Source organism: Ambystoma mexicanum, chromosome 5q, assembly GCF_040938575.1.
Source record: "Ambystoma mexicanum isolate Mex_15411 chromosome 5q, UKY_AmexF1_1, whole genome shotgun sequence".
Lineage (NCBI taxonomy): Eukaryota > Metazoa > Chordata > Amphibia > Caudata > Ambystomatidae > Ambystoma > Ambystoma mexicanum.
The window spans coordinates 492,879,381-492,897,965 of NC_090933.1; the positions used below are offsets into that span (position 1 = coordinate 492,879,381).

Below are 18,585 nucleotides of genomic sequence, written 5' to 3' on the forward strand. Positions count from 1 at the left end.
AAGCTTACAACATCACTTATTTTTGGAACTTCCTTGGAGGGCAGCAATCCTCAGCCATGGCAAAGAATTTCAACACTATCAGAGTTCAGTTTACAGTTTCCTTCAAGTTAAACATCAAGTGATGCTCACATCAAGGTTTTTCTTTTGATTCTTATAATTTTAAGTGTCATATACAGAGGGCCTCATTACGAGTAGCCCGGTAAAAACAGGGTCATTACCGGCATGCGGGTCTGTGCTCGTATGAACCCGCTGACAGCGGGTGATTACAAGTGCGTGAGCATGCGCGAACCCCCATGCCAGTAATGGCCATACCGGCATGCCGCTAAAGGCCCTCCCACCCCCCCCGATAGCAGCATCATGGGACCCGCTGATAACGGCACCGCCTAGGAGGAACCCCTAAATACCGACCCGGTAATACTACCATGCTAATACTGGGTTCGTAAAACCGGACCCGGAAATAACGTCATCGCGCAGGAACGGGAAATGGGCTGGCGGCCATCTTTAAAAACACAATCCATTGCCATCCTCCCTAACCACCAGTCTATTCGTGTTGTGCTGTGTTGAAAAACCCTGAGGATGTCCAAGGCCACCTGGAAGACGACATGCAGACATAATGAAAGGCAATGACATAAAGTGTGATGCCCAGAAGAGGAAAAAGGAAATCTGGCAGGAGGTTGCCCGGAAGGTGTCGGCCTGTGGGACCACCCCACATACTGTGCGTGACTGCCGCAAGAGGTGGGATGAGCTCCACTTGAGGATGAGAAACATCCTGTTAAGCAGCAGGAGGGCGGCCATGGCGACAATTGTATGCCGCTGGCATGTGACACCATCACTGATGACCTGCATCTCGTCTAACCCCCAGGCACCGATGAGGAAGATGCCAGTCAGGAGAGGAGCGCAAGGGCATCGACATCATGCCATAAAACAAGGGCCACCACCACCCCCCAGCCAGACAAACAGGCCAGACCCACAGGCAGTGTGCCTGACCGGGTGGAAAGCCAGCCAACAACACCTGCTGCCAGTGTGCCCGACACACATCAGGACCAGCAGCACACACCCACAACAGTCGGAGGGGTGTCCCTTCCTGCGCCACCCCTCACCGAGGACGTTGCGTATGTCAATGTGGACCCCAAGGGAGTCACAGTAGGGACTTCTACACCCACCCCAAGCCACCTGTAAACCCGCCACCCCATATGGAGCCCTACAGCAGTGATGATCCCTGCCTCCATGACTCTGATCTGAGGGATTCGGACCTGTGCCCCTTCGAGGAGGACAGCACCCAGGATGTAGGCCCCGTGCATGCACCATCCACCAATCCAGCTCCAACCACTCCAGCTCCCACCACTCCAGCTCCCACCACTCCAGCTCCCACCAACAGCCTGGAGTCACGCCTGTCGAGGGTGGAGGCACGACAGGAGGCAATGCTGGAACTCCTGTGGCAGTATATTGCAGATGGGGAGGAGACAAGGAGGGGCATAGCAACTGCCATTGAGGGGACCACAGCGGCCATCACAGCGAACACAGCTGCATGAATGCGTCGGCTGTACTCATGAGGGACTGCCTGGGGGCAGTAACCCAAGTCCTAACTTCCATCCTGCTCCATATGCAGCGGCCACGCCTTGGAGCAGGCGGGGAACCTGCCTTGGACACATCCACTGCCACAACACCTGCATCCTCAGTCCCCGCAAGCCCTGTGCGGATGACCCGGAGGAGTGCACGGCCACGCAACAAAAAGTCCAGGAAGTAGAGTGCCCAGACAATGGGAGTGGGACACATGGTTGTGGGTGAAGGGAACCATTTCATGGAGTACATTTGGGGACTTTTGGGGTTTGTAGGGTGGGTCCGGGACTTCACTGGGGGTTTTTGGGGTTTGTAGGGTGGGTTAGGGAGTTCTCTAGGGGTTTTGGGGGTTTGTAGGGTTGGTTAGGTAGTTCTCTGGGGTTCGGGGGGGGGAGTGGCCAATTTTTTCCCCGTTTGAAAAAATACACCTGTTGTGTGCCAAAAAATTCAATGGCTGGACATTGTTCATTTTGTGTATATCCATTTAATGTGTGATGGTGTTCAGTGGCCAACTCCCAACAATCCCAGTGTGCATGTCCACATGGAGCCAGTGTGTCACTGACACATGTCTATCATAGTCCCTGTGGTTCAGAAGTATTCGCGAATCAGTGCTTGGCGTACAGCATGGCCATCCTGTGCATCACGTACTGGCAGGGGGGCTACTTCACCTCCGTCTCCATCCTCATCATCCTCACCCGGGGCATGCATGTCAATGTCAGGTGGCAGTGGTACATTTCTCCGGACGCACATATTGTGCAGCATGACACAGGCCATGGTGATCTTTGCACCGTCTCAGGACTATATAGGAGTGCCCCACCAGACCTGCTTAGGCAGCGGAAACGCACCTTCAACAGGCCAAAGGTCTGCTCAATCACAACACGGGTACGGGTGTGCACACAATGATACTCCTCTACATGGCTGTTCTGCGGGTTCCGCACAGGGGTAAGTAGCCACGGCCTCAAGGGATATCCTCCATCACCTGCAAGCAAATACAAATAGGTGTGTGTCACTCTGAGCCGCCACCTTCAGGAAGCACAGTTATGGCCGCAGCTATTTGGTGTGGACATGCACATGTCCCTGTACGTATGCAGAATTGTTAACTATATGCATACTATACTGTTTTGTGGTGTGGTAGTCTGGATGGTGTTCAATAGATGGTGCAGGGTGTGATGATGCATGCTGAGGCGGATGTACTGTGGTAGTACGACAATGTTTAGCCTCCCATTCATGCTGTGTATTCTACACTATGCATGGACACACTAGCCACATTGGCACAGTTGCAATCCTGTTCAGTCATGCATTGCTTGCCATCACCATGGTGGCCTGGTTGTGCCTCTTACTTGTTGTCATCAATATGCATAATTGATCAAATGTGTGCCAGTGATGTGTCATGTTCCGTTTGGTAGGTTCAGGTTAGGAGTGTTTAGCTCTGCATGCATTCTCCAATCACCAACAATTGTCACCCAGGTGGAGTATGTATCCCCCACCCTTTCCCACCCAGGTGGAGTATGCATCCCCCCCACCTTTCCCACCTAGGTGGAGTATGCATCCCTACACATCAGTACCCCAAAGCACTGCCATGGGCCAGTTGGGCAACTCACCAAGCAGCCAGGCACGTGGTCCAGCAAGTCGCCCCATGTGACGGGTTAGAGTGGAGTTGCGCAGCACCATGGCATCATGTGTTGATCTGTGAAATCGGGCGCAGCAATGTGTGATGATCTTGCTGGAGTCACATACCATTTGCACATTGATGGAGTGGAATTGCTTGTGATTGCGGTACACCGCCTCTATGGCATAGGGGAATACCAATTCCACATGGGTGCACTCCAGGGCACCAACACAATTGGGCATGCATGCCAGTCCATGGAAGCCTACTTTGGTGTCAGCTATATCCTGGGCAGTCCGTGGTAGGGATATGTGGGTGCTTGCGTGCTCCAGGAGGGCATCCAGCACTAGGTTCAACATGTGTGAAAATAGTGGTTGTGAAATGCCATGCAGCTGGCCCACTTTGTGTGATAGGTGCCTGTGGCCAGGAAGTGGCGCACAGACACCACATTTAGTGCCTATTTCTATGAGGCTGGCAATGTCGTTGTGTATCATGTCCACTATGGTGGTGATGGTGTCCCGGTCCAACTGGTACAGGGTGTGGATCTGCTCAGGGGTTAGGTTGAATGGGCTGGGTCTGGTGCGAGGGACTGGTGGCTGCCTACGAGGCACTGCTGGCTGCGCTGGTGGTAATTGCTGGGCCTGTCTCACCCTCCTTCTCCTCCTGCGTCTCCTCTGTGCTGCCTGTTGTTGCTGCTGTTGTTGTAGTTGGTGTTGTTGCTGTAGTTGTAGCAGTATAGGAATGTCCTCCAGCGCCATGATTGCAACAGCTAGTGGTAGCATTTTGGTGTTGGAAGGGGTGTGGTGTGTGGGTGTGCTCATTTAATACTGGCCCAGCCTCCATTGACTCTACCTGTGGTGATTGTGTGCACCTGTGGCAGTTGGCTTGATTGCTGATTGCTGTTTGCTGGTGGTCCGCGATGCCTGTATGGCCGGCATCGTGCAGGTCGTGATTACTGGCTTCTGGATGCCGGTATTAGCATGTCTGCATGGGTTGGGATGTCCTCCTATTACTGGCATGCAGGTATTTGCCCCCCGAAAGGGCGCGCGTACGCGCCCATGCTGCTATTAGAGGCACCGTTATTAAGGGTGCCGCTAATAGTGGTTTGCTGGGTCATAATACACCGGAGCGGTAAGCGATGCCGGTAATCCTTTACCGGCATCGTTTTTCCATTACCTCCAACCTCGTAATGAGGCCCAGAGTGACATTACATATTGATAAGAGTGTGCAGGTACCAGTTGTTACATAAAAATATTGCTATTACGATCCTAGCACGGCTAGCCTTTCCTTTCATCAAGTTAATTTGTATATGTTTATTTACTTTTCAAAGTAACAAGAAAAAAAAATCAAAACAAATAAACAAGGAGTCCGGGCTTGTACAAAGTCCATAACCACAATTGCAATTACCCCTATACAAAATGGTTTAGTAAACAATAAGCAGGCCTGAGCCATCCCACCCAATCAGCCAGGTCCATGAGGTCAATCATACTATCCCATATCCCCCAATGTTGACAAAATAACAGTCATCCTCAGCGAACCCGGTTTCTCGCCTTGGGTGTCATGCCAGCCAACACAGGCCACAGAACAGTGGAGCGTGCTCTCTTATGGCGGCTTCGAATCGGGGGAGGTTGTGTGAATATTCACTAGTTGCCCCAATCAATCAACAATCCTTCCTCCCTACTCAATAAGCATAAGGACGGATCACAGATGCAAGAGCTATGAAGTAATGTATTGATCCTACCCACCACTTCCTTACAATAGCATTGGCTCACAGGGCATTCCCAAACCCTGTGCCAAAATCCTGTTCTGTCAGGACTACATCAGGGGCACGTGTGAGATGGCTCTGGAGCAATAACATGCATCCTGGTCATGTAGACCCTGTAAAGAAAATGAAACTGAATCAGCTTGAATGTGGAATTCCTGGATACCTTTTTGATGTGTTCACAGATCTTGAGCCATTCTGGGTCTGTTATTGCATAACCCAGGTCATTTTCCCTTGATCGCAAAGACAGGGGTCGGCCTCTTGTGCAATAACACGTTGTAAATCTGTGAAAATGTTCCCCTCCCATCACCTATCGAGAAGAGTTCCCACATCAATGGGGCAGATTCTGGTTTCTTTGGTATAACCGTCCACTGTTTTCCCACTCTCCCAAACATCCTAGCATAGTTCAAAAAGTGCCTTTGCGGCACGCAGTACACCATCGCCCATTGATTAAAAGAAAGTAAAGAGCCTTCCCAAAAATGTCCCTCAGCAATCTACAACCCTGAGAATGTAAAGTGGAAAGACCCATGTCTCTAAATATCCCGAGTAGGACATTATACACATAATATGATGCAGTCACCTTAGGCTCATAGATGTATTCCTCCGTCCAACAAATCCACACTTATTTATTTATTTATTTTAATTTATATAGCGTCGAAAGCTCCCGAGCATCGGGGTGCATTCACAAATACACGATACGGCATACATGACGAACAACATATACACATGACAAGTGTTAGTACCACACAAGAAATGAGAAAGTGTCTAGCTAAAGCAGGGGGTTAAGATCATTAAAACAAGTGAGTTTTTTGTTTTTTAAAATTATGTATTTTGATTCCAATCTCAGATTTACAGGCAGTTTATTCCAGTTGCCTGCAGCAACTGCCGGGAAGCTTTCCCTAGGCCATTTGAGCGCTTATGAGGTGCTATGGCCACCGTACCTAATGCGGCTGATCTTAACGCTCGGCTAGGTACTTAAAGATTGATCTTAGCTTTGAGGTATGCTGCACCTTCCCGTAGATACATTTAAGTGAGAGCCTTGAACTGTATTCTGTCCTCTACTCTTAACCAGTGTAGTTCTTTCCTGGCGTTGCTGATGTGCTTGGTTTGGGATTTATGTTTAATTATCCAGACTGCATTGTTCTGAATATGTTGGTATCTATCAACGCATTGTTTGTTGGCACCCAGTAAGAGTGCGTTGCCATAATCTAGACATGATAAAATGGTAGATCTTGCTATAATGGCACAATTATCTTCGCACAAATAAGGTTTGATCGCTTTCAACAATCTGAGGTAACAGGAACAATTTTTGCTGATGTAGTGAGCTTGAGTGTCCGCACTCATAGAGGCTTCCAGAATCATCCCAAGGGTTTTAACCTTGCTCAGTACCTGGATGTGAGTATCCTTGATCAAGAAGGACTCATAGTTTGAGGAAAGTCTAGCCCTGGCTTGGTGCAAACCGAAAACCATCAACTCGCTTTTCTTGCTGTTCAAGCACAACCAATTGCGGGCCATCCAGGATTCGATTGTATTGAATAAGGATGTTACGGTTTGCTGTCCTTCTTATAGAACCAACTTAATTCCACCACTAGCTGAGTATCGTCAGCATACTTGGTGAAAAAGATGTTAAAGTGGTCAAGGACTAGGCACAAGAACCTCAGATAAAGATTGAAGAGTAGCAGTGACATGCTTGCTCTTCAGGGACTCAACAGTCAATGTTTTTTTTCATAGGAGAATGTGTCACCCCAATGCACTCTTGATTTCCTATTTGATAGAAAGGAGGTTATCCAACCAATTGCCTCCTCAGAGCAGTTGGCTGTTTTCTCTAAGGCTTTTTTAAGAAGATCGTGGTCAAGGAGATCAAAGGCCGCACTCAGGTCGAGAAGGATGAGGAGACCTGTGTTCCCCTTGTCCATTATGCTCAACATTTTTGTCTGGAGATCGAGCATAGCGGTCTCCATACTATAAGCAGCACGGAAGCCTGATTGTTGATGGTGTAATGATTCAAAGACTTCAACGTGTGCCTGTAGTTGCTACGTGGCTACTTTGTCCATAGCTTTCAATATAAAATTGCAGTTGGTTATGGGCATTAAGTTGCGGGGGTCTCTTTGGTCCAGATTGTGCTTTTTAACCAAAGGTGTGATGGTTACCTTTTTTATACTGCTGGGAACATTTTGGTCGCAAAAGGATGCGTTTATTATTTTAGTAAGGATGGGCGCAAAGATGTCAATATGCTCCAGAATTATTTCATGAGGCAGGATGTTCTCTGCACATGAAGAGGGCTTCATTGCAGATAACACTTTCACCATGTCCTCTGTGTCTATCTAGCTAAAACTAAAAGATGCTCCGCTGTTGACGTTGAACTCGATGTGTGGGTCCTGACAATCCTTGATGGCTAGTGTGTTCCTTATTAACTCCCTGGCATTCAATATTGTATTGGCAAATGCCATCTGGGCGTTATCACACTCAGCTTGAGAGGGCTCATATGGCGGTGCTAGTGAGCCAGGATTCTCAACAGATTTCAGTATGTCAAACAGTTTGCTGGACAAATTGGCCACAGTCGAAATATGCTCATTAAAGTGATTTTTCTTAGCATCACTGATGCTGTTCCTGTATGCATTCTCGCTTTCCTTCCAATAATCCTTGTTGGATGACGATGGGTTTTTCCTCCAGCTATTTTCTCTTCTCCTTTTCTCCTTCTTCATTCCCATGAGTTCAGCATTGAATCACTTGTGATGTTTAGTATTGGGTCTAATTAACTTAGGCAATAATGGAGCCTTCTGGTCGACTAGCCTCTTAGTATGATAAATCAGACGTGCCATAAGGGTGTCACATGAGTACTCTGCCTTATATTCATTCTCAATTTTGTTCATACATTGCTCTAAGTGAGATCTTTCAATTGTTTTGTAGTTATGGCAGGGTAAATTCTTGGGCCCATTGGCCTCCTTCTCCTTAGGATAAGGTAGGGTAACCATAAAAGTTATTTTTTATTATTATCTGACTAAATACATGATGTTGTTTTAATGTCTCTTGTTGCCAGATTTTGTGTAACCACCCAATCCAGTTGGTTGCCATTAGTCATAGTGGGTTCAGCATTTATAACATGATAGTCAATGTTATTCAAAGATTTTTCGAGACTAATCGCTTCTTTGTCCTTGGGATCACCCCGCCACCGATTGAGGTCCGCCAGCATCAGTGTTGCGGTATTACATCCCTTCAAATGATTAAGTTGCTGAGTAAGTCCTTAGTTAAATTCGGATGTCAGAGAGGGTGGTCTATAGACACCGATCAAGTTAAGACAGCTGTTATCTGAGGGAGTGTACTTCATGTGAAGTATCTTGCATCCAGTACATATGGTTTTTGCGGGAAACATAGGGATGGTTTCTTTTGCTATTATTGCGACTCACCCCGTTGACACGTTTTTCTGTTGGTGTAGTGGTTTGAGTAGCCCTCTGGGACTGCAGTAGCACAAGTGGGTCCTTTGGGATCTTTCAACCATGTCACAGTGATACATAAGATATCCAGCTTTTCATCCAAAATCATGTCGTGGATACAAATAGCATGTTTGTTTAATGAGGGCGTGTTCAATAAACCAATATTTAAGTCTGTCTCAGATTCTCTTTCTTTTTTAGGTGGTGGAAAATGTGTATGTTTAGACTGGTGTGTGGGGTGCGTTTTGAGGTGTCTGATCTTAGGTGCAGATTCACTAATGTTAGAGTGCGTACTGAGACCGCCTTTCTCAACCACCTTAAGCGCAATTTCTTTAATAAGGTCCATGCGCTGAGCACCCTGTAGATCTAACACTAACTTCTCTAATATAATGATCCCCATTCTTGCCGTTTAACCACAAACAAGGGAAGCCTGGGTGAGGAAGGGCAGAGATTCGTGCCCTGGACAACGTGGACGGCGAGGACTGGCTCAAGACTGGCTTAGCTGACGAAGCGCCAGTGCTGGAGCACCTGACGTATCGTCAAATAGCTGCTAGGTGTTCTGGGAGTTGACATCCCAATACGAACAACCTCAGCACTCAATGTAATGGATTGTCGCACTGTTACCCGATCCGACAAAACTGAGTGTGGCAGCTAATGCACAGTGGCCTTGTTCAGTATTGGTGACTGTATAGCATACAAATACCTCAATTACCTACCCACATTCTGAGACCGGACAAGATTAATCACACGCTGCTTTAAAAATTCAGGGCGTGCAGTGCGAGTCAGTTAAGAGTGACTAAGATTCTAACTTGTAGGTTTCTAATAGGTTACAGTGCAAGATGGAACAAACTGCAATCACACTATGCAAACAAACTGCTCTCATCTAATCAGCTCACAGCTTCCTATAAGTCAGGTACACAGAGACCTGTTGCCTGGTAACGTTCCTAACAAATCATTTAATCAACACTGATCCAGGTGCACCAGACTACGGACTATATTAAGTACATTAAACAGAAAAATGGGACAGTAAGAATCACAGCACCTCTGGTCCTTCTGCAAATTAAGTAACACACTAATCATCGCCTTGCACATCGATACCGGAAGAGTTCCCACACGTAGGACGCAACTATATATTTTCTGGAACTGGGGCACCAACAGATCTATGAATGTTCTAAGAAATTCAACCGGAAGGCCGTCGGTCCCAGCGTCCTAGCCTTCCGCAGAGATTAAATAGCACATTAGCTTTCTCCCTCTCCTACAGGTGCATCCAATGCATCCCTAGCGTTATCCGACAGATGAGGTAATTGTACCTAGCCTAACAAGCCTGAGGCCTCCCTTTCTCCGTAAGAGTTTCCACTCGAGCAAAGGGGTTTACAGAAGTCCTGGAATACTGCGTTGATCCTTTCTTGTGAGGATACCAATGCACCTACCCTGTCGCAGATCTATGTTATTGTAGATCTAGGTGTTTCACGTTTGCCATGGACATGCACCACACACTGATTTTATTCAAATCTATTAAGTGACTCCTGAAGCTTTCGATGCTTGTTAGGTTCCCTGGACAGATCATCTCTGCAGAGATTCCCCATCACTATCTCCCCGTCCAGCCTCTTAAAAGTCTGTCCACTTTCCAACAGCGGCCTATTAAGATTCTTACGCACCCCTACCATCCTGGCTATGCATGATATTGAACCGTAACCCTTAACGGGTTCAACCATTCCATTTTAAAATTCATAAACATTTCCAGACCGTATAAAATGCTTTGCGCTATACTGTCCTTATACATTTTTAAAAGCCCCATCATGGAATTGAAGCCCCCAATACTTAGAAAGTGTTTCACTGTGGGAAATGTGTTTATAGCATTCTTACTGTTGGTATGTTGGGTAACAGAGCTGGCTTTTTAGAACTAAGGGTGACCCCTAGATATTTGAAAGCAGTTACCTACTCAATTTCTTTATTCTCTATATACCAGTAGCCAGACGTTGTCCCCTGTGGTTTATCGAAGACCCACGTTTTGGTTTTCTCCTGGTTAATTAAGAGCTAATTTTCCTTAGAATAGTGTGCTAATGCTTTTGACTAAATGGCTTGTGCTGTTCCCTGCAAAATAACTACTTTCATTCGAGGCCTGCCTTTCACATGTAGCATGGTTCATTTTTGGAACACTTTAAAACGTACAGCTTTCTCTGCTCAAAGCTGCATTCTCAAGTGAAGAACATCCTGTACTTGATATTTGAGGTTTAGGATTTCACACATCCCAGAGATATGCTTTACCAAGAAGGCTGATGTATTCAACAACACTTTTCAAGATGGGCATTGATCGAAATACAATTTTGGTGAGGCGGGCAAATGTTGGATGATTTTCCAACACATGCCATTTTATTAAATTATAGGTGTCATCAAACGCCTGACTATCCCTACTGTGATGAGGATTTCCTTGCCTATCAAAAACTAAAAGAAGACACTCTAACTCAGGGTGCCTGGCCCTTACACTTAAACATCAAATACATAAAGAAATATATGGCAATTCATTATAACATCAACAATGATATTCACAGTATCTCTTGGTAAACTCTGTGAACTTCCCTTGTCCAGGTTTCAAGGTAATTTAGGTCAATGTTCAACAAAAGAAAAAGGAAACAAAGAAATCCATATTCTGTGATACAGTCTTAGTTCAGTTCTTAGCTCCTTCAATGTTAAAGTTAAGTTCTGCAAACCAAAGGTCTAACAACAGCAAAGCTTTTCTTAAATGGTGAAATAAAGACTTTCCACTTCTTGAAAACAGCATCAATTATTGCCAGCCATGATGCTTTGCCACCACTTGCTGTTATCCAAGAAGAATTGCCACAGTTCAAAAGAAATATTACTTCTGTAAATGTTCATGAAACACAGTTCTTGGTTATCCCTTAATGTGTCTCTCTTAACAACATATGGAGTCACAGTAGGTATCTTTGTGAGGATGACTTCACAACAGTTCTTCTTTCACTTTAACATCTTCAACTTTTACAAGATTTTACCATGAGGACATACTTCTTGGCCTCCTAGCATTCCACCTTCATTTGTGCTACTGAAGTCTCGCATCCACTGACAACCAAATACACCACCATAGCTTCAGTAGTTTGAGATACCACTGCAGCTTCAGTACTTTGTGACTTCAAACAGGTTTTGATTATGAGAAGATTAACTTTCGAGAACTTCAACACCGCCAAGTAGACAAGGCACTCTTCCTCAATTTTTTTTGTTTTGTTTTTGAATGTTTTTATTGGCATTTGCTTAGTTAGAGTCATGCATTTCAGTTTCCACATCACATGCCTACGTTTGTCAACAACAACAAATAACTTTTAACAACAACTTCCTAAACGTGCTTGTGTTCCACATGATGTCCTTGGGACAAGCGCTCCAGAGTTCGGGGTGGTAGTTTCCTGACCCTTATCCCAGTTGGGGGTGTCACTTATCGCAGGGGTATAGTTGGATGGGTGCTTTTCGGGTGTTATTTGTTTCAGTGGGAGCGTTCATGGAGGTTTATCGTCGGACGGGTCAAACATGTCCCAGAAGGCACTCTTCCTCAAAACATTCACCTTTCAGAACAGCAGACTATTTGCCACTCCTGTGTTTCTGCCACAATTGTAACCCAAAGACTTTAAAGACACAACTCTGTCTTTTCTCCCTCTTGACTTTGGCAATGTATGATTTTACACCGGCTTCAATTATGAGGAACAGTCACCAGTAACAAGATTCAACTTTAGTATCACTTGCATAAGCCTTTTCCTTCTTATTGCGCCCTTGCTGGTAATCTCTTTTGGCTATTGGCAATGCTTGCTTGTTTCTCAAACTCATAACCAAAGTTCATTCCCACAGTTACAATGTTTTTAACTGCTGTATTGTTGATTCTTAAGTTAACCTCCACTTAAGAATCACTTTTAGGCATACGCAACTGTCGATTCAACTGTTTTCATCAATTTGGTATTCACTTAGCGTTAGGAGAGCATTTCCAATCATATGCGAGTGTTACAATTGTAACCAGGATTGTTTAAACTTCAATCGGTAGCATTGAACGCACTTAAGCCATACGCAAGTGATTCTTCTGCACTACTGTTGCCTGCCTGAACCACACGAAAGGGATCAGCAACACTCACCGGCTTTGTTATGGGCCTTGATCCCTTCTTTCACTGCAGGACTTCCACTTCTTCTGTGTTACCCGAACATACATAGTTCCTCGCCAAAGTTGTCCCTGTTCACGCCACTGCTGAAAGGAGCTCTGCTGGCTCCCAAGACCCTCAGGTGCATGCCAAACCCCAACCATGGTCTCCAGCATGCTTTTTGCTGTGCAGTCTCTGCAATTAGGTTCACAAAGGGAACGGCTTCTCTCACTCACGCTTCCCGTTGCACAACCTCTGCACATCAGAGTCTCAGGGAAAAGGACCCTTGCAGGACCAGCAGGTGAAATCTGCTTTTCAGTGATCCCACCATCCATGTAGGTCTCCACTAACTTCTGCAACCGCCAACAATGTACTCTCCTTCTGCCAACACTGCTACTGCTGCTACTCCAACTACTCAGTCTGCTGCAACTGCAACTAACGGTCTGACCTTAGTGGGTCTTTTAAGCCTCTTTGCCCTTCTCATGTGTGGGCTGTTATAGTTAATTGCCTGACTACTAGTGCAAAATTGCTCTGGGGCCCTGTCCCTCGTCCCAGTACCTAGGGATTTCTGGGACTTGAAGTCCCCAACAACGAAGTTAGGTTTTCTAGTCAGCTTAGTTTTAAATGCATTTCTATTATCCTTAAATACATTTAAGGAGCAATCATATGAGTTTACTTGCAAAGAGGAAGGCAGTTTGTTCAAGCCATTATTTACAGATTTTCTTTCACTATGCCACTGTGGGTTAAAGTGCTTTTTAGCGTTAAAGGGTTCAAACTGAATGTCCTTATTCCAGTTGTTTTTCTTCTTTACCTTAACTTTACCCAAATTAGGATGTTCAGTCTTCGGGCCAGTTAAATCATGACAACAATAAGCCATTTCATGCTCTGGTACTTGCGACAGGTTTTGCCACTCTCTGGACAAATAATGAGTCTCATCCCACCACCCTGGGCCTTGTCTTCTCCCAGGGAATCCTCCCACAGAACACCTTCCGCAAGGTCAGGATCAGAAAGTGTCTGCCTTTCCCTGGCCAACTAGGAGGAGACTTTAGGCAGGGATCTTGTGAGGAATCCATAGGATTCATCACTTTACCCACTTCTTCTCTTTTAGCCTTCCCCTCATTCAAGGCACCCAAAAATAGATTGGTTCTGGTTTCCATTTCTGAATAGAGTTCTCCTTCATCTTCCTCTTCTCCCTCCCAATCATTTCCTGCCATATATTTTGAGGATTCAGAGGGCGTCCTCACTTCTTTCCCCCGAGATATCCTCCTGCCAGGTGGCCAGGGAAAGGCTGTTGCTACCAGATCCTGACCCTGGGGGTGGATATGCGAGGGAGGTCTACCTGGGTGGTGGAGACGGGGCTAGGAGGTGAGGCACCCTTGGGTGAGACGCAGTATTCCCCATTTCCCTTTCAATAAGGAATCCACCATCCCTGAGGCCATTATAGGCCATGGTCAGTCCCTTCCCTATTTTTCCCAAACCTCATACCCCAATAGACACCAGTTAGGTACTGGGATGATCAAGAGACAAACCAGAGTAATACATCCTCTTTTTATTGACTCACACACATACATACACACACCAGTGAGGTACTGGGACGAGGAGGCGGCAAGCAAGAGCAATGCAGACCTCCCAAGCCAGCAGTGAGCGGTATATGTTTTGTTTTAGCCTACAGCACCTGGTATTCCCAGGCGGTCTCCCATCCAGGTACTAACTAGGCCCGACACTGCTTAGCTTCCGAGATCAGACGAGATCGGGCGCATTCAGTGTGGTGTGAGCGGTATATTCCTTTTTGGAGCAATCAACCTGGCAGGAGGTTTAAAAGCAGCAAGAACAGGGAAAATGGTGTCAGCTGTGGAAGCAGATCTACTGACTGCTGTAGGAACGCAGACCTCTCCTAGAAGGCGGTGTGTCACACGGAGTGCTTGAGAACCCTGATTAAATATAGAGTGTACACAGCGGGAAGCAAGGCTGAAGGAAGCTGGACGCCTGTGGTGGACTACGGAAAGGGAGCGGGCGTGACCAGGAAATGCTTTGGAGGGAGGACTGAGCTGCGAGGGACGCATTGATGGCAGGTGCGAGGCCACGGAGAGCCGCTGTGGAGAACAAGTGAGGCACCACAAGAAAGAGAGCTTGTAGCGGCCGGAAGCCTTGCTGGATCACCATAAGCAATGACCAGTGAGCCAACCATGCATGGGGACACCGGGATGGCAAGCGAGCATGTCAGACCTGTGAGAACTTTGGAATACCGATTTGAATGAAAGCAAGTACTTTTGAATGCCGATCCAAATGAAAGCAAGCACTTTTGAATACTGATCTGAATGAAAGCAGTTTGGTGGAATCTAACACTACAAAGGAACTGTGTAACTTGAGAGAACAAGCATTGGCAAGAGTCATATGAACGTGTGATATTGCAACCAGTGAATAGTGGCAAAACAAGCAATGGTAAAGCATCATGAGGATGTGAAATGGGAATAAACCATGCCCCACTGTAGAGTTGAAACCGTGGCAACGTGCATACCAAGAACAAGAGGCAAGAAGATGTGTTGGTTGCATGACCTGTAATGGGTGGACCGTGTGGTCGGATAATTGCACCTAGACTGAGGACACCTACCTGTGAAAAGGCCATTAAAACACTGATAAGAAACTTGTGATTGAATATAAAGGACATTTTGGGTGAAATGAAATTAAGGAACTGTAATTTGTGAAATTGGTGAAAGGTAACCAAACCAGATGTGCTGGGACGTATAACAACATGTTTTGAAGAAGTTGGAAGTCTTGAAAGCTTGAGGAAGGGAACCCCTTTGCAAAACAAGAACTGGAAGAAGCTCTGACCTGCTATTTGAACACTTAAAATGTTGACGCTGACATCTCTACACATTGTATAAAAATAGATGTGAGGGCAAGAATAGGATTTTGGACACAGATAGACATTTACTTTGGACTTCCTGACATAGACTATCCTTAATTTCATTTAGGTTGGGAAATTCCACCTTAGCATTGGGCAAGCTAGGCCTTTTTCCAGTTTTTCTGTTTAATAAACGTTTGTAGCCCAAACTTCAGTTCAGTTGTCTGTGTCTACTTTATGGTGCCTTCACAATATCCTATTTCCATAGGTTCTTCTTTCCTATTCGAAGGACAATGGCATGCCAAATGTCTAGCCTGTCTGCATTAAAAACATAACACTAAGGAAGGTTTTTGATTTCAGGGTTCTTCTGATTTAGTTTCACATTTCCCTTTCAATAAGGTTACGTTTCTATATGCATCTTGAGTGTCTCTAAACATTGTTTTAGATACATTGCCATGAGTTTTATTAGATTTTGTTCCCATCTGAGGGGAAGGATGAAGAATTGTATATTCTCTTAATTTCTTCAACTTGATGCAAATTCCTTACTTGCCTGCTAGTTTCCAGAACATTTTGGCCAGTTTCAATAACAAAGGCTAGATATGGTTTATTAATCTGTAGGATGTCCTTTTGTAGACAAGGGGGTACTGAATGTATAAATTGTTCTATAGTTAGGACCTCCAATACCTCCTCCAAGGGTCTTTTCCCTAGCCATAACGACAAAGTATTTTAGATTCTAGCAGCCAACTCCACAGGGGTTTCATCTGAAGTCAATGTAATGTTTCTAAGCTTTTGTTTATAAAGCCTTTCTGTTTGACCCACTTTCTTTAATAATCCTTATTTAATTTCAGTAAAGGGGGTTGTATCCTCTTCTATTGGTTCGGTGACCATGGCCAGCTTAGCAGGGACTTGAAGGAGGTTCTTAAGACCAGGTTTAAGGTTCCGGAAGGGTGAAATCAGATCTGGGTTAATTTTTAGTATTAATGTTATATTACTGTTGTGCTTTAGTTTATAATCAGAAACTTTGTTTACATTTGATAAAGGTTTTTGATGGAAAGAAATGGCTGGTGTTGTACAGGTAAACCACATTTAGTCATAATTCATTGTTTAATTCTTTGAATTTTATCGTGGGGGCTCACATCAATAGTAAACTATTTTCCCTCTGATGGCTGTATTATACGTTTCATTAGGAAGCTTAAAGATATTCCTTAGGTCCCTATTGTGTATCAACATAGTTACATGCCACTCCTGACACCATATGTGAGGGGTCGGGAATGTGAGGCAGATAAATGTTGGAAAATTTTTCATCATGCTCCATTTTAATAAATTATAAATGTCATCAAACGCCTCACTTTCCCTACTCTGACTAGGATTTCCCTGCCTATCAAAACTAAAGAAAAACACTCTAACATGGGGTATCTGGGCCTCACACTTAAACATCAAATTCATAAAAAAATATATGCCAATTCATTATAACATCAACAATGATATTCACAGTCTCTCTTGGTAACCTGGGTGAACTTCCCTTCCCCATGTTTCAAGGTAATTCAGGTAAATGTTCAACAAAAGAAAAAGGAAACAAGAAAATACATATTCTGTGATACAGCCTTAGTTCAGTTATTTTGGTTGTACTGCCGGATATAATCTCAGGGGCTACAACCAAAAGGCTAGCTAGCCACGAGTTCTGAGAGTCCAAACATTAGTGTAGCCCCAGATCCTTTCCAGACCTAGCAACACACCAGCTTATTTCCTTCCATGTTAAAGTTAAGTTCTGTTAACCAAACGTCCAACAACAGCAAAGTTTTTCTTTTTGGTGAAATAAAGACTTTCCATGTTTTCAAAATAGCATCAATGGTATTCCCAGCCACAATGCTTTGCCACCACTTAGAGTTATCCAAAATGAGATGCCACAGTTCAAAAGAAATATAACATCTGTAAATGTTAATGAAACACAGTTCTTGGTTAATAATTAATATGTCTCTATCTTTACAATATTAGGAGACCGAGGAGGTATCTTGGTCTGGGTGACTTCACAACACTTCTACTTCCACTTCAAGAATGTTATCTTCTACAGGATTTCACCATGAGGACATATTCCTTGCCCTCATAGTATTCCACCTTCAATTGTGCTACTGAGGTCTTGCATCCACTGAAAATCAAATACACCACCACAGCTTAAGTACTTTCTGACACCACTAGAGCTTCAGTACTTTGTGACTTCAGACAGGTTTTTATTATGACAAGATCCACTTTCGGGGACTTCAACACCTACAAGTATAAGGCACTCTTCCTCTAAACATTCAACTTTCAGAAGGGCAGCCTCTTTGCCACTCTTGTTTTTCTGCCACAATTGTAACCCAAAGACTTTGAAGAAACAACTCAGTCTTTTCTCCCTCTTGGATGATTTTACACCAGCTTCAATTGTAAGGAACAGTTACCAGTAACAAGCTTCACCTTTAGTATCACCTGCATAAGCCCTTTTCTTCTTATTGGTCATTTGCTGTTAATCTCTTTTGGATTTTGGCAATGCTTGGACCATTCTTGGGTATTGGCAATGCTTGCTTGTTCCTCTGAAACACATAACGAATGTTCATTCACTTGTATACGTGGTTACAATGTTTTTAACTGCTGTATTGTTGATTGGTAAGTTACCCTCCAATTAAGAATCACTTTTAGGCATACTGTGAGGAACCTGAGGGCATCCTCACTTCTTCTCCCCCTTGGTCCTCCTCTCAGATGGCCAGGGAGAGGCCATCGCTTTTGGATCCTGACCCTGGGGTGGATATGCGAGGGAAGATCAACTGGGTGGAAGGAACTTGGGCAGTGGGAATGGGACGTCTTTGGGTGAGAAAAGGTATCCCCCTTTTCCTTGTCAAAGTAAACCCTCTTTTCCTTGTGCCTTTATGGGCTGTTGTCATTCTTTGTCCCTTTCTTCCACTCAAAATGTCCCACAGACATTTTTTCCCTAAACATTGTTTAGGAAACATTGTTTCCTAAACAATGTTTCCTAAACAATGTTTAACAATGTTAGGAAACATTTAGGGAAACATTATTTCCCTAAACACCACTTTGGTACTGAGACGAGGAAGAAGGCCTTGGAGGAGTTCAGTTGTAATAACCAGGCATGTCCAGCTAATAGGTTTCTCCATGGTCAGGAAATTAAAGTTAAGGACTCACACCTGCAGCCATTTGCCAAGTCCCAGGTGTATAAATATGACAACCGCCCAGCACAAGGGGAGAGATGGCCTGGC

The 18,585-nt window shown here is 44.9% G+C and overlaps 1 long non-coding RNA gene and 1 pseudogene across 3 annotated transcripts in view; both read right to left on the reverse strand.

Annotated features, from left to right (window-relative positions):
* Positions 1-18,585, reverse strand: part of LOC138497460 (uncharacterized) — a 225,614-nt gene that overhangs the window by 167,624 nt on the left and 39,405 nt on the right. The gene's annotated exons all lie outside the window — the stretch shown is intronic.
* Positions 14,156-14,275, reverse strand: LOC138499278 (5S ribosomal RNA; annotated as a pseudogene).